The following is a 15,723-nucleotide window of genomic DNA, read 5'->3' on the forward strand; positions in this document are numbered from 1 at the left end:
TGTTCTACACTTTGGCCACAATAACCCCAAGCAACACTACAGGCTGGGGACAGAGTGGCTGGAGAGCAGCCAGGAAGAAAGGGACCTGGGGGTACTGGTAGATAGTAGGCTGAAGATGAGCCAGCAGTGTGCCCAGTTGGCCAAGAGAGCCAATGACATCCTGGCCTGGATCAGAAACAGGTCTAGGCTGCATGTTAGGAGGAAGTTTTTCCCAGAGAGAGTGATTTGCCATTGGAATGGGCTGTCCAGGGAGGTGGTGGAGTGGACATCTCTGGAGGTGTTCAAGAAAAGACTGGTTGAGGCACTTAGTGCCATGGTCTCGTTGATTGGATAGGGCTGGGTGCTAGGTTGGACTGGATGATCTTGGAGGTCTCTTCCAAGCTGGTTCATTCTATGATTCTATACATAGATCTTTCTAATATTCCACTGCCTACTTTGGGTCAGCTGTATTTCCTCCTTGATGGCAAGGCTTAATGTGAAGCTGAATAGTCCTTGACTCATTGTAAACACTGCTCAGCTGTGATGGTTTGGGTGTTCCATGCCCCTCCCCACACTTTAGAAATCACCTAGACTAGACTCAGCCAGCTCTGGAAATATGAATGAAGCTTGTATTTACAGCTAGCACAATATACAAGCAGATATTTACAGTATATACAGTTATATACAGAAATATACAAGGTATAAAGGTAATACAGAAACACAGCTCCCCTCCCAGAAACCTGAGTCCCCAGGAGGGGCTTTCAACTGCACCTTCACCTTCCTCCCTACCCCTCTCAACCTTACCCCAGTCCCAAGGAAGAATAGAGGTTTGGCCAGGGGGTTAGGAAGCAAAGTGGATAGTCCAAAATGGAGGGTGAGGTTAGAGAGTAAGACGCAGCTCAGCCAGCAGCCCAAGTGAGAGTGGATTATCTGTGTTTTTAGTTCTCGTTTCTATACATCTCTGCAAGCCTATGAGTGAAGTAGACATCACCATTGGCTTCCTTTTACAGCCTGCAATCTAGTTATTCTCACCAAAACTTTCTAGCCTGCTTCAAACTAGTACAAGCAGAAACTAAACTGTTAGTGTGTCATCAACATTCTCACCCTAAATCGAAAACACAGCACTGTGCTAGCTGCTAGAAGGAAAATCAACTTCAATTCAGGCAAACCACCAAACAAAAGTTCAAGGACATTGACAAAGAAATAATAGGAAGATGAGCTCCACAAACTGTTTTAAATTGTGATGACTTGTTTGGAATTGTGCTCCAGCCCCCTCACCAGCCTTGGTGTCCTTCTGTGGACACCTTCAAGCACCTTTAGGTGCTTTCTTAAATTGAGAGGCCCAGAACAGGACACAGGACTCAAGGTGTGGCCTAACCAGTGCTAATTAACGGTGGAGAAGGATTTCCCTTGTTCTATTGGCCATGCTACTCCTGATATAGACCAAGATACCATTGGCCTTCTTGGCTACCTGGGCACACTGCTGGCTCATGTTCAGCTGTCAGTCAGTACCCCCAGATGCCTCTCTTCTTGACTGCTCTCTAGCCACTCAGCCCCCAGCCTGTAGTGCTGTCTGGGGTTGTTGTGGCTGAAGTGCAGAACCTGGCACTTGTTAAAACTCCTGGAATTGGAATGTGTCCATCTGTCCAGCCTGTCCAGGTCCCTCTGCAGAGCACTCTTGCCTTCTAACAGAGCCACACTTGCTCCCAACTTGGTGTCATCTGCAAACTCACTGATGATAGACTCAATCCCCTTATCCAGACCATCAATGAAGATATTAAACAGGGCTTATGCTACTTCCATATAATTTTCATGAATAAAAAGGTGATTATGCTATTTGTCTACATGTTATTTAAAACTTAAAAATATATATCCCATTAAAAGGTATGATTTATGAAAATAAGCCTTCATACTTGGTGGTTGCTTCCATATATTCATTTAAGAGTTTATTTTTTATTATTTGAGCACCTCTCTGAGTGTTCAAAGGCCATGTATTGCTTTCACAGATGGGGACAAGAAGCAGTCAAGCATAAACAGAAAGCAGAAGAGATTCTCACATGACTAACTCTGTTCTGCATCTCATTTCATGTGAAACATCCCATGATAAGTAAGAGCTGCAGAACATGCTCATCCATATTCCACTTTTGACAACATCGGTAAGCTGAACAGCCAATGGAATATTCAAGTATCTTCAAGAAAGTAGGTCCCTAGTGACCGGTCATAAGGTGTCAGCATGCATACTGTTTACTGGCATAAGAGATTCAGCTGAGTAAATACAATCTGGTGTTTTCAGTGAAGGAAAAAAAATCAAAGCAGGGGTAGAGACAAATAAATTTGTCACTTGGCAAATATATTACTTCCAAATCAGGGTGGCTTTTCTCACATGCTTAAAGAGTATAAAATCAGATATAGATACTAATGCTGGTAGAGATGTGGGGCTAAAGAATGGGCAACAATTGAAATTGTGAGATTTGATGCCTTTGGACATCAGTTACAAAGACAGTGGAACACATTACATTTCTTCTGTTGGGTTTGGATTTGTTGGGTTTTTTTGTTTGTTTGTTTTCATAGAATCATAAAATGGTTTATGTTGGAAGTGACCTCAAAAATCATTCAGTTCCAACCCCCCACCACAGGCAAGGACACCTCCCACTAGAACAGGTCACTCAAGGCCTCATCCAACCTGGCCTTGAACACCTCCAGGGAGGGAGCAGCCACAGCCTCCCTGGGCAACCTGTGCCAGTGTCTCACCACCCTCACTGGAAAGAACTTCTTCCTGATATCTACTCTAAGTCTTCCCTCTGCCACTTTAAACCCATTACTCCTCCTCCTGACATTACAAGACTGTCAGTTGTTCCTCCCCAGCCTTCTTGTAGCTGCTTTCACATACTAGAAGGCCATTCTCCTCAAAGCCTTCTCTTCTTCAGGCTGCAGAGGCCCAACTTTTATAGCCTGTCCTCATAGCAGAGCTGCTGCAGCCCTCTGAGCATATTCATGGCCTCCACTGGACTCACTCCAACAGTTCAATGTCCTTCTTGTACTGGGGGGGTCCAGAACTGTACACAGTACTACAGGTGGGCTCTGATGAGACCAGAGTAAAGGGACAGAATCTCCTTCTTTGTCCTTCTGGCAATGCTTTTCTTGATGCAGTCCAGGACACTGGTGGATGTTTTGGTTTTTTGTCGTCATTTGCCTTTTTTTTTTTTAACCAAACCAAGTTCCTTGGTACAGCATTCTTTAAGAAGAAATTTCCAGCTCAGACAATGAAACATTTGCAATAAACACAGGGTGAGGCAAGACAGGAACACAATTAATTCTGAAGCTACCCATTTTCAGAGTGTTAGTAAGCATCTTGTTGAGCCCATAGCAGGGCTTATTTCCTAGCAGAGAGCATTCAGCAGAGTATGGCTATTGCCCCAGAGAGCCTGTCATCTAATTTATCAAAAGATACAGCAAATGAGATGGAAAACAATAAGAGCAAACAACAAAAATGAAGAGAAGAAATAATGATAAGCACAGGTTAAAGTTAGAATCACTGACAATATTATAAATTAAATCTCACAAGGCAGTAATTTGCTATGTACTAGGATATGCTTCAGCTACAAATAGGAAAATAATGAATGTCAAGCACTGTTTTTCATCTGTATAACTTCATTGTACATCTCTTTCTCTTCTTACAGACCACAACTTGAGCACTGAAGCAGCAACCTCATCTTCCACCAAAATGATTTTGCACAGTCTAGTAAAAGAACTAATTTTCAGGGATAGCAAACTAATAATGTGAGTCTTCCAACATTTATACAATCAAATATGAAAAAGTCCACTACCTCTGGTGGAAATTTCCTTTACCACTCTTCACCAGTCTCCTGGAAAGGAGACTTTCTATAGTGAAAGACATTTCTCATTTCAAAGAATCACTCATTTCTCATCTCTGTTGATAAGTCTTTCTTGCTACCTGCATCCTCAGATCATTGCCAATGCAAAGGGAATTTCTTTAATTCAGACCACTGCATTGCTTGTATTACTCACCCACTTTATTGTCTAATCATTTTCCCATATAGCTGAAGAAGGATGCAGCTACATGTGGAATGACAAACGGCGGAAGAAACACTTACAGAAATCAGTCTGGACCTTCAAGCAGTTTACCAAATGGAATTCCATATTTTTTTACAGATGGGATAAAAATCTGATAGATGGCTGCACATACATAAAGATATTTGTAGTTGATTCACTATTTTATTTAGATTGGAAGTGGGGAGGGAATGTAGTAAGGACTAGAACTAAACTTTTCCAGATTTAAGTCTTCTCCAACTGTAAATGAGTCCATTTAAATATGGCACAGAGAAAATCTCTCCCCCACCTGGTAAAAGAAGCACTGCTTTTACTAAATAGTGACTAAACATTTTATTGTCCATTAAGTATTTTTTTTTTCAGGACAATGTCAGCTGTTCTTTTTACTCTGATTTCCATATAAAGATTTTAGGACATGAGTTTAGGAATAAATTTATTGTATCAAAGATATTCCTTCATAAGATGTTGTGAAATTACTCACTATATAACTTTCTTTCTATTCCTGAGGGCTTAGCCTTTTCCTTAATGTTCATCTGCTAAATTTAGTATAGCACTGAACTCCAAGAATTATAACATTTATTTCCTCAGACCATTTTTGTGTGCCTATTACTAGTCATGCAGATTCTCAAATACCACTTTCTCCTCCATTTAATCAGTATCCCACCCCAGTCCATTACATTCCACAGTTTTGCTTCAGCCACTGTATTTTTTCTGGATTCCCTCATATTTCTGACTGCTTACTCCTGGGTACAGCTTTAGTCATCTGCTGAATGTTCAACTTGAAATTTCTCCCCTCTCAATCACTTTTCTTCTAGCCTACAGTCTAATTTTTTCAAGACTATTTTCAACTTTATTAGTACTGGCTCAGCTAAACCAACCAAATGTATTTCTGAAAGGGAATAAGAAATAAATCTGTAGAAACTGTGGAAGGTAGAACAACACTTTTTTCAGCTCAGGATTGATTCTTCCTTGGTTTGCAATGTATCTCTGCAGGAAATGTGAGAAACTAGCCTATCTTAACCTGAGTTCTTTTTCAGTGTGGCTTCAGTTTTCCTGTCCTACCTGACAAAATGAGAAAGCATAGCTGGAGGATGGAAGCAAACATATAGTTTAAACCAGTAAAAATGCAGTTGAATACTGTTCTGGCAAAAGAACCAAAGATCACACAGCTGATGCAGACATTAGGAGTTTCTGTTGTGTTGTTGACAGCAAGTATGACTCTCTTTGAAAAACACTGACTAGCAAGATAAGAGAAATAAAATTACTTTGAGTCCTTGCTGTTTTCATATTGTGTGCTGCTTTTCTCTAACTGTTTCAAGAGAAAGCCATAGACCTTGGATGGAGGTCAGAACCCTATGTATGGAGCAATGAGGGAAGAGGTATCTGATGCTGTGGAGAGAGTGAGAAAATCTTCAGCAAGACTGTAAGGATTCCATGGAAAAGATGATAACAGAAAGACTGCATGCCAGCTAGATGAAGAGGGAGAAATCACAGGTGTGTGCAACTAACCTGGCATTAGGGAACAATACAAGAGAGATGTGGAGGTGCTGGAGTGGATCCAGAGGACAGCAAGAAAGCTAGGGGAGGGCCTGGAGAATAAATCTGATGAGGAGCAACTGAGGGAGCTGGGGATGATTAGTTTGAGGAGGAGGAAGCTGAGGGGAGACCTCATTGCTGTCTACAACTACCTGAAGGGACATTGTGAAAAAGCTGCTGCTGGGCACTTCTCACAGGTAATGTGGGACAGAACAAGGAGGAATGATCTCAAGCTGAGACTGGTGAGGTTTAGATTGGACATTAGTAAAACGTTTTTCATGGAGAGAGTGGTCAGGGACTGAAATGAGCTGCCCAGGGAGGTGGGGGAGTTCCCAACCCTGGATGAGTTTAAGGGTGGTTTGGACATGGTGCTTAGGGCTATGATTTAAGGTGAATCTTGTAGAGCAGGGTTCTAGGTTGGACTTGCTGATCCTGAGAGGCTTTGCCAACCTGGATGCTTCTGTGATTCTGTGAAAAAGCCTCTAACTTTCCATTGGGCATGTATGTTTATCAAAGGGCAGAGACCATCAATCACATATTATGTGAATTGGCCAGAGGCATAATTGGTTTACTTTTGCAGGATGAATATATAAATATGCATGAAATTTAGTGGCCTGTTTTCCTGAGAAGTTATTTTATTTGATTCTATAATGTAATTAGATCAATCCAATATTCAGATATAAATCCCTTTTCCCCTTTTAATATTTGTACATTCATTTGTGGAAGCAGTATATGCAGCAGGCTTTTATCCAAAGGCAAAGTAACATTATTAAAAAGACTAAGCTGCCATAGCCTGCAAGGACTGTTGGAAATCACAGAAAACTAAACAAACTTCACTGTTTATTCACTGGCATAAAACCTGCGGGCATGAAAACTGTATTAAAGAGCATTCTTAATTTTTAATTTCCCTACTATCTGTCAAAACATTAAAAATCACAAGATCTTTTTCCAGTACAAACATATACACGTATACAGAAGAATGTGCTTGCATATAATTATATTCAAAACTCCTTTTAAATATTGGCCAGGAAAGGCAGTGTTGAAAAAAACACAAGGTTTCTGTGACAAAACAAAATCAGTACAGAATAATTTTGGTTTGCATCTCATTAAGAGATCTGTATGCCCTTGAGGGCTAAACTATAAGCAAAGCAACAAGCCCCAGCTCTAAAAAATGTCCTTTCTTTTGTGATTTGCTCCAGCAGTTAAAGGTAGAATAAAAGCATTTCCTTCTGAATCCTTGTTGCCTCCCATTCTCCATCTTGTGTCAAGTGAAGAAGGTGACTGGTGCTCAGCAGACAGGAAAGAAAATGCTTTTTGTATTTTCGCTGCAACATACTGTACATAATTTCTGGGTTCTTTTTCATTGCCAGAGCAGTGTACTTAAGAGATCGTGGCAACACTGCAGCCTTTTTTCTTCTGTGAAGCCCATTCGAATGATCAAATAAAAGGTTTGAGATTATAACAGTCTGAAAAAGAAAAACAAAAGCTTTACAGACAAGCAGATGCTGCAGCATTACATATTCCCACTGTACACTATGATATGCATGGGCAGCTGTAGCAGGGAAGTTGCTTATTTTAATGTTACACATTGGTCATCTGTGCAGTGTCACAGCATTACAACATCTGCCTTTTCTCTGCCTGCATTGTTTGCTGTAGCCACCTCTTATGCCTGCTTATTGACATTCCCTGCACTCTGAAAGCAGCTTTTGCTGGGGGAATATGCATCTTTTTCTGTTTGTTTACAGGCACTACACACTTCATAACCACAGTTACCCCTCAGCACAATTCAATTTTCTCAAATAACCTTAGTGCTTGAGCTACCAGTTACCGTAGATATAATTTTTGCTGTTTACTGGGGAAAAACAACCCTAACAAAAACTTGATGTTAAACCATATTTTGAGCAAGTGTTACAACAGGGAAAACTTTACATATGAAAGCAAGTAGGAAGTAGAGACTTTACCAGCTGTTTTCAGCAGTCAGGAGAAAGTGATTCTGCTGTCTTGTCCTGCTGCAGTAATGTACAGTAAAGAACATCAGGCATAACCCTGCACAAACTTGAAACAACTGACATATATAAATTTGAATTTCATCAATTGAATTCCACTCATGTGATGGAAATTTTCTCAGTCACATTATGATCTTCAATAGAAATTTGAACCAAGACTTATTTAAATAAGATGAAAAGTAACACCTATTAATTTTGTCTTGAAATTTCTCATCTTGTTTGTAATCATACAATCTTTTTAGAGATTGTCCTGTATAGGTATTGAAATCTAGAAAAAATAGAAAAAAATAGAAGAAAAAAAAAAGCTTTTCTATTAAAAAACATGATCATTAGCCCAGCATATGAAAGAAAAGCTTTTGATTATGCTTAGTACCAAACATCAGGTTGGATTATATTATAATGCTTTCAAATAGTATGTTGTCCAGTTTACTCTCCGGAAGTCCTTCTGCCAAATGAAAACCATTCTCTTAAGGGATGTCAAGAGCAGATGACTGCTCTAGTAGCTCTGGTCCAAGACTCTCTGATCAGTCACAAGAGCCCATCCCAGTGCACTCAGGGGCCTGGGCCTCTGCCCAGCCTGAGACACAGCAGCTACTGCATTCTCATTTGCAGAATAACCAGTAGAGAAGCTGAGCATGTGTGTAGTAGCTGTCTCCTATCCATTCACTCTGGTGTCTGCCAGTACCTGGTATTTGGTCCTTGCAGCAATCACACATGAGAGAGGGAGTGAGATTAGTTAAGAAATGTTTAACAAGAAGATAGGAAGGAAAGACTGTGATGATCAAGCACAGAACTTAGTCAAAGAAGCACACCTGCTGCTTGCATCTTCCTTTTTCTCTTCTGTTCCTCTCCCATTCCTTTCCTCTGAACACTCCCTCATCAGATTGCCTGGTTCAGCTGTGCTCTGCTCCAGCATTTCAAACCCTCAACTTTCCATCTTTGTAGGCTGCAATGCCCTAGTTTGTGTGCAGTGTTCTGATAGCCTATCAATTAGTGTGACTATGAGGTTTGTTTCTTGCTTTTATCTCTGTCACACTTTCCTGTCAAGTCTGTGTCATGTTGTGTATAGCTTATTCATTTTTCCTTATTATCCCATTTGACAAGGTCCTCACTCAGATAATCTTATTGAAATAAACATTTCCATACATCACATCTAGCAAGGAACTAAAGGGCCTGTCATGTGTTTGCACTGTCACTGTCCTCTGACATCTGAAAGAAAATATTGCTCACTTTAAGTGTAAAGAATCAAAAATTTGATCATGTGTCCTGGCGCTCTGGACACCCCAAAATTCGTCTCTCTCCGTGGTTTGAATGGGAGAGGAAAGGCATGAAAAACCTTTCCTCCCCCTGCCCTGCAGATGTGAAAGGTAGGGGGGGAGCAAAGGACTCCTCTGGCCTGAGGGGTGACCCATGCAGATGCCCGCACTGGAATTGGGCTGGTGATTGGCTGTGGTCTTTGCACCTAGGAAGTGGTAACTCGACTCTTTGTCTGGGAGAGGTATAAATATTGGGGTACTGCCCGCCTTGGGGTCTCTGCCTTGGAGTTCTCTCCCACTTGAATAGTTCCTGCAGAAAGAGTCCCCTGGCGCTCCAAAGGACAAGTTCTTGAAGGACTCAACCATTCCTCCTTTGGACAGCTTCCCGCCATTAAGCACCCCTTCTGTGCAAGCTTTATAGGCCTAACGAGCCTCAGATGTCCTTTGAAAGAGAGAGAGCTGGCAAGCATCTGGACCGCCCTTTCTCTCAGACAGCCTGACTCACCTGTGAGTAAACTTTCTGCTCAGCCTGATTGATGCTGGGAAAGCTGTGTTTATTAGCTTAGACTTTTCCATTTTCTGACTTCTAAAGTAGTCAAACTTATCTATGGTATCCTTGTAAGATCTTCTCAATCAATCTGAGTCTACTAATTAAACTAAATTAATTTCTGTATATAAATCTGGGGGCAGGTTTCAGGAAAATAAAATAATTCTATTTTTATATATATTCCTGACTCAGCCACATTAATTCTCTGCCTCCACAACATCATGGAAAGAGACAGAAAGATAAACAGAATCCATGGGAAGAAATCCTGTGGATAAGCAAGGAAGTGAATAGGGAAATAATGAGTGAGAACTGAGGCTGTAGGGGGGGATATTATCATAGGTCTAGAGCACCTCTCCTATGAGGAGAGACTGAGGGAGTTGAGGATCTTCAGTCTGGAGAGGAGAAGGCTCTGAGGTGACCTTTCAGTATGTTAAGGAGGCCTACAAGAAAGCTGGGAGAAACTTTTTAGGGTGTCAGGTAGTGATAGAACTGGAAGTTAGAAGTGGATAGATTCAGACTGTATGTTAGAAAGAAGTTCTTCACCATGAGGGTGGTGAGACCCTGGGAGAGGTTTGTCGCGGAGGGGAGAAATTAATTGATGCAAGAGGATATTTTATAAAAATATATATATTTATTAGCTTCAATATTTTCAAATGTTGCCACCCCCAACCACTGAACTTTAATATTTGTTCTACACGGTTATGAAGACATTATGGGATTATATCAAACATTAACTATTATAACAACTAGCATACATTCAAACTATTAACAGAGAGAGTTTTCCCTGCGGCTTAATGCCACTCAGGGTCATATACTACTTGCCCAGCAATGGTGGGCTGAAAGCTGTATTCTGCTCTATGGCAGAGGTATTAGAAATTACAGAGGCACTGAAGTATTTACTCACAATTCTGATTAATCAATAATCACCCTCCAGGGCTACTTCACAGCCTATGCCTAGTGTCCAATTCTTCAGGGTCTCTGCCTGAGGACTTTGAGGCTGGAATCCTCTGGTTTCAGGGGAAATAACAGTCTCTGACTTTGTGCTGCTGATTTCTTCTGGGTGCTCTCTCCAGGGATACGTAGGAAGGATCTCAGGTGCAGAGGCAGGATGCTGTGTTGTCTCAGCACGGTCTAAAGCTGGCTACTCAGGCCGATCGAATGCAGACAAGTGGATCTGTTCCTGGCAACTTGTGGCAATGGTGCACACCAGGTAATCATACAAGGACAGGCATAAGTGAGCTCTGCAAGTATATATGCAGGCAGGCAAGCAAGCAATGTGGGGGAGCAAGTAAGTAAGCCTGTGTATCCCTATTTATTAAATGTGGCCTGAGAATTATGGTTTCATTGGCCACTAGAATGACCAATCAGGTTAGCAGTCAGCCAAACCTCACCATAATAAGTAAATGCCACAGGCCTGGACTCCAAATATGGAAATTACGTGGGTCTAGCACCAGGCAGGCATGAGCTGGGCATATGGGGGCATACACAATCAGGTGTTCTGGGCAACTGACTTTATGGCCCCAGTCTGTTGTGCCCTTTTGTGCTTGTTTAATATGTTTACCTCTGGTGCAGGCAGAGAGACATGTCCAGGCAGGGCAAGGCATAAATAAGCCTGCTTTCGGGCCTAGAGGCCCTCCACAACAGGGTTGCTCAGGGAGGTGGTTGGAAGCCTCATCTCTGGGGGTGTTTAAGGCCAGGCTGGATAAGGCTCTATACAGCCTGATCTAGTGTGAGGTGTCCCTGCCCATGGCAGGGGAGTTGGAACTAGATGATCCTTGTGGTCCCTTCCAACCCTGACTGATTCTATGAGTCTGTGATTCTAAAAGATGATACTCAGAGTAAGGAGAAGTGAGAAGAACAACAAAGTCTGTAAGTAGTATCTGCAGCTTCTAATCATAGCATGAATTCTCTGTATCTCCCAGTGAAACCTGATTCTCTGATGTCCTCTGTTAGCAGTGAAGATGTGTGAATCCTTCTAGCAGCATGTGTAGCTCACAACTGCCAAAGAGTCCTTGCACTTGGAGGATTAAAGCCTCTAGCACTCAATCTGCTCTATAGTTCAAAGGAGAGACTTAAAGACCCCAGTGCTGTTGATGACATAGTTATGAGATAGAACATAATGTCTTTCTGTTTCTTGTCTGAATATATATCCAAAATCTATAGATTACATTGACTCTTATTTGATATTAATGTAATCAATAAATGCAATAAGGCTTTCTGTCCCAACCATACCTACAAGCTTACTCAAAGATCTACATAAAATCAGATTTAAAGCAATAGAAAAATCGGGATAATGTCCACAACCAAAGTTTAACCTCATTATCAGTTATTAAACTTCCTGCTGTTACCAGTTGACATTTCCGTTCCTTCAGAAAATTGCTAATTCACAAAACCTTTAGAGACCATATATTAATATTTGCTAGTCATATATGGTTTATTATACTATGTATTTACTTTTTGTTGAATACACAGTGAACGGAAGAAGGAGCTTCAGAAAGAAAAATAAGGCAGCTGAATCTGTGTTGCAGATTAGGATTAAATGTTAGTCTTCTACTTAGCAGCCCTGTCAAAAAGTTTCATTCCAAACTTTATAATGCTTTGTTATTTTTTTAATCTCTGTTTCGTAGGTTTTCCCACTGCATATCCCAGACCAAATTCTGGAGTACTTAAAAGAAACAGAGAATTCAGTAGAGTCCATATCTTGAGTGTATACAGAATTAAACTGTGACAAGCACACTGAGGAACAGGTTACAGACACCCCAAATTGGGCACCCAAAACCAGTGAATATATTTCAGCTTAATTCCACTGCATAGCAATTACCCATCTGGAAAATGGAGATAGTAAAATCCTTTAACCTTGTGAAGATTTTGTGAATATAAAGTAATGCTTGACACTATATTAATGAGTTCCATTTAAAAAATATCATAGAAAAAAAATCAATAACTTCTGCTTAAAAAGTGCAATCTGAATAGTTTGAACTCAATAAGGCATGTCCACACACTGAACAAGGGCAAGAGAGCGAAATACTGAGTACTTCTAATTGAGGAAGTACTGTCCCTGACCAAATGAGTCAGGGATCCCATGTAAAAAAAATCCTTTATGATGATGTAATTAAAGACCATTATAATTCATATGCCCATGGGAGCCAAATGTAGGTTGCATGGGCAACTTTGATTTGAACATTTTCTAATTTGAGTCTTTGGCTTTGTGACCTTAATTATTTTTTTAATATAATTTCCAGGGTATAATAATAATTACTTGAGTAAGAAGAGAGAAATTAAAGAGTTGTGCAAGATTTTCAGATGTGACCTGAAAAGTAATGGGCCCTAGACAGCAGAGAGCCTTGAAAGTGGCAGATATTTTACAGCCACTGAGGGCAAAGTCCTATTGTATGAGTGAAGATAAATAAAGAGACAAGTGTAAAACAAAGAGCTTCTCAATTATAGAATCAAAGAAATATCCAGGTTGGCAAAGCCCCTCAGGATTAGCAAGTCCAACCTAGAACCCTACTCTACAAGATTCACCTTAAACCTTAGCCCTAAGCACCACATCCAAACCACCCTTAAACTCATCCAGGGTTGGGAACTCCCCCATCTCCCTGGGCAGCTCATTCCAGTCCCTGACCACTCCCTCCATGAAAAACTTTTTTTTTTCCTAATGTCTAATCTAAACCCCTCCAGTCTTAGCTTGAGACTATTTCCCCTTGTTCTGTCTCCAACTACATGTGAGAAGAGCCTCTTTCACAATGTCCCTCCAGGTAATTGTAGACAGCAATGAGGTCTCCTCTCAGACTTCTCTTCAAACTAAACAGCCTCAGCTCATCTGATTTTTAAGTGTTTATGCCAATGATATAGATTTTTTTTTCACAAGCAGATAATGTACAGTCAGACTCCTGAATCTCCACCTGAAAGCAGAATTTAAATCCACTCATGCTCTCCTGGCTTTCTTTTCAACAAGCCACTTTCTGAGGAGGAAACGATTATCAGTCATTGTCAGTTTTTTGTTAAAATCTTGTAAAAATCATGGGATGTTGACAAAGCTTTTACTCTTAATTCAGAGTGCTCCAGTGTTAATAATGAATGCATCTTATCAAGAAGATTTTATGAACTTATCATTAGTATTAGATTTTCTTTTCAAATGGGTTTGTAGATTTTTCTGACTCGCCATAAAAAAAGGGAGGTAGGAAGGGTGATCATCTGAGTTTTAAATGCTGCTGCCTTTCAGTAACATAAAAAAAACCACCAAAGCATTTTACTTTAAAAAGCATTTGCATTTTTCAAAGTTACAATTTATTATTTTGTGTGAGAATAAACAAGAAAACAGTTAGACTACTTTGTATTGCTTATGGTTCAGGTGAGACTTTAAAAGCAGCAGACATTTAGCGATCTCTGAAAGCTAGTCTTAAATGTGCTTAGTGTTTACAGTATTTTCTATGTTCCTAGCACCTTCAAATGTCACCAGTATATTGCTTTTTCCACTTGCTTCATAACTGTACAGCATATATTAACTAAGGAGCAGTATCCCTGGCACAGCAGTATCCTTCTGCTAACTCCATACAGACTGAGCAGATCAGTTTTTAGAAAACAAAAGGCCGTACTGCATGTGTTCTCCAAGCAAAGTCAGCACATGGCTGTATTAACAGTTGCTCTAAGACTAAGACAGTGGTGCTGCACATCATAGAGGTAGCCTACACTCCTGTAGTCCCTTTTGAGGTATAACATTTACTCAAACCATCTCTTTCCCCTTCCCTTATTCTCCTGTGTTCATTGTCCCCTGCATGCCCCACCCCAGCAATTCAGAAAAGGCCTCAGTTTTCAGCTGAGACTGACACTATAAAAGTCACAAAAGCACAGACACCAATTACAGTACCATGAAAAAAAAAAAAAAGTCATTACATCAATTACTCCAAATAATCCTGCAAGAATTTTCTACACCAAAGCAAATGTTGAGTCTCCTGTGGTAAGCCATTCAGAAAATTCTCTCAGTTCTTTTAAAATGGATTCTTTATCAAAGCACAATCATTGATAACCATACTCCCAAAAAAAAAAAAAAAAAAACCAAAAAAACAAACAAAAAAACAACAAACACACAAAAAAACCCAAACCAAAACAAAAAGATTATTTTGCCTCCTGCCCAGCAAATTTCATCCCTGTCCATGTCTGGGATACATAGAAGATGACAAAGCAGCAATTCTAATGACACCTTAAATGCAGCATGTCTGTTTCATGTGGTAGATTATGCTGAATGATTTTGGCTTTACACAGTGTTAAAGAAAACAGTAGATTATTTAAGATGCTGTTAATTAATCTCATAAAATTAATCTTCTTTTCTTCACAAGCAGTGTGGAAATGGTGGAAATAGATCTGACTGTTTCTCTCCAGAGACATAATCCTGGCTTTGTTGATAACTCACCAAATGGCCATAAACACTCTCTAACTTCTTTGCATTTTTTCCCATAATTTAAAACACATAATAAGAGCACTTAGTTACCTGCCTTTTACACCTTCAACAGGGCTCTGAAAACACAATATTGAAACATAAGTAGAATCATGGAATGGTTTAGGTTGGAAGTGACCTCAAAGATCATCCAGTTTCAACCCCTGCCACAGCCAGGGACACCTCCCACTAGAACAGGTCACTGAAAACCTCATCCAACCTGGCCTTGAACACCTCCAGAGACAAAGCAGCCACAACCTCTCTGGGCAACCTGTGCCAGTGTCTCACCACCCTCACTGGAAATAATTTCTCTCTAACATCCAATTTCAATCTCCCCTCTGCCACTTTAAACCCATCATTCCTTGTCCTGTCATTACAAGACCTTGTCAGTAGTCCTGACCCAGTCCTCCTGTAGCCCTTTTCAGATACTGGAAGGCCACTCCAAGGTCTCCTCAAAGCCTTCTCTTGTCCTGGTTACAGAGTCCCAACTCTCTCAGCCTGTCCTCATATCATAGCTGCTCCAGCCCTCCATTACTCCAAGCTTTCTTTCAAATTCTGCACTGTTTCCTATTCAGGAATTAGCTTTTTATATATATATATATAATGCTAAAAAGTATTTGAGGAGGTGTACTCCATGAATAACTAAAGACTCAAGAACATCTGGTTTTACCTAAGTGAAATCATGCATGCAGAAGTAATCGATGTCAAAGTCACATAATATAATTTGTGGATTAAAAAATAATGGAATTAAAAACTGTCAAGGAAGAGAGAGGGATACAGCTGTTAGGGTCTCTTAAAGCCAAAAGCACACTGCAGAGAATTTTGAAATCTTGGGGTGGCAAGATTTCAGCAGAGCAATGTGAAGTGATACACTCACACAGAGTCAGCGAA

General features: G+C 40.4%; 1 long non-coding RNA gene across 1 annotated transcript; it reads right to left on the reverse strand.

Annotated features, from left to right (window-relative positions):
- Nucleotides 1-6,214: 6,214 nt before the first annotated feature.
- LOC135179007 (uncharacterized) lies at nt 6,215-9,225 on the reverse strand. The gene is made up of 3 exons (XR_010303848.1): nt 8,405-9,225; nt 7,548-7,595; nt 6,215-7,052 (listed from the first exon to the last, which is right to left on the reverse strand). It is a non-coding gene; the product is annotated as an uncharacterized LOC135179007 (long non-coding RNA).
- Nucleotides 9,226-15,723: the final 6,498 nt, after the last annotated feature.

Source organism: Pogoniulus pusillus, chromosome 10 (genome assembly GCF_015220805.1).
Source record: "Pogoniulus pusillus isolate bPogPus1 chromosome 10, bPogPus1.pri, whole genome shotgun sequence".
Lineage (NCBI taxonomy): Eukaryota > Metazoa > Chordata > Aves > Piciformes > Lybiidae > Pogoniulus > Pogoniulus pusillus.